This window comes from Schistocerca serialis, chromosome 4 (assembly GCF_023864345.2).
Source record: "Schistocerca serialis cubense isolate TAMUIC-IGC-003099 chromosome 4, iqSchSeri2.2, whole genome shotgun sequence".
Lineage (NCBI taxonomy): Eukaryota > Metazoa > Arthropoda > Insecta > Orthoptera > Acrididae > Schistocerca > Schistocerca serialis.
Genome location: NC_064641.1, coordinates 436,894,252 through 436,895,159, shown reverse-complemented (window position 1 = coordinate 436,895,159; position 908 = coordinate 436,894,252). Strand labels below are relative to the sequence as shown.

General features: G+C 45.5%; 1 pseudogene; it reads left to right on the top strand.

The window, feature by feature from the left end:
• The first annotated feature begins 404 nt into the window (after positions 1 to 404).
• On the top strand, positions 405 to 522 carry LOC126476763 (5S ribosomal RNA; annotated as a pseudogene).
• Positions 523 to 908: the final 386 nt, after the last annotated feature.

Genomic DNA, 908 nt, shown 5'->3' with positions numbered 1-908 from the left:
GTTGCTTAGACGATAATTTAAGCATTTAAAAAGTGTTCGTGATTTTTAAATGTAATCTGTATAATTACAGATGAAGTATTCCCTCCTTCCGCTTTCTCTGAAGCAGTAAAAGTTTCCATAGAGGAAGTTCAATTGAATTAATTAAATGAAATCATATGAATGTAAAACATGTAGACAACAATCGCCGAAAGAGGATTCATTCGATGCGGGTAAGTAATTCTGTTATCGCACGGAGTTCGTGATTTACAAAGAAAGTGCCTCTGTTTAGTACAGAACGCAGCATGTGGCTACTATCATTTTTTCTAGGACTACCTTTTACAATAGAACTGCGGGGCCTGTGTCTGGTGTTAGAGACTGACGACGTCACTGATTGGCGATGTATCTCAGGGCCGCTATGTATTCTAGGCAACGGCCTTGCCGCAGTGGATACACCGGTTCCCGTGAGATCACCGATGTTGAGCGCTGTCGGGCTTGGTCGGCACTTGGATGGGTGACCATCCGGGCCGCCATGTGCTGTTGCCATTTTTCGGGGTGCACTCCGCCTCGTGATGCCAACTGAGGAGCTACTCGACCGAATAGTAGCGGCTCCGATCAAAGAAAACCATCATAACGATTGGGAGAGCGGTGTGCTGACTACACGCCCCTCCTATCAGCACCCTCATCTGAGAATGACACGGCGGTCGGATGGTCCCGATGGGCCACTTGTGGCCTGAACACGGAGTGAGTGCTATGTATTCTGGTGAAAGGCAAATGAATGATTGAAAACGGCTGCGTCCGGTCTTTTCGCCTCCCAACAATTCGTTGCCGACTTCGCTATCCTAGGCATTGAATATTCTGAAAAATAGTGAATAGCTACATGAAAATGTCAAACTTCTAGGAAAGGTAATTGTTGTTTAAATGATAACAAT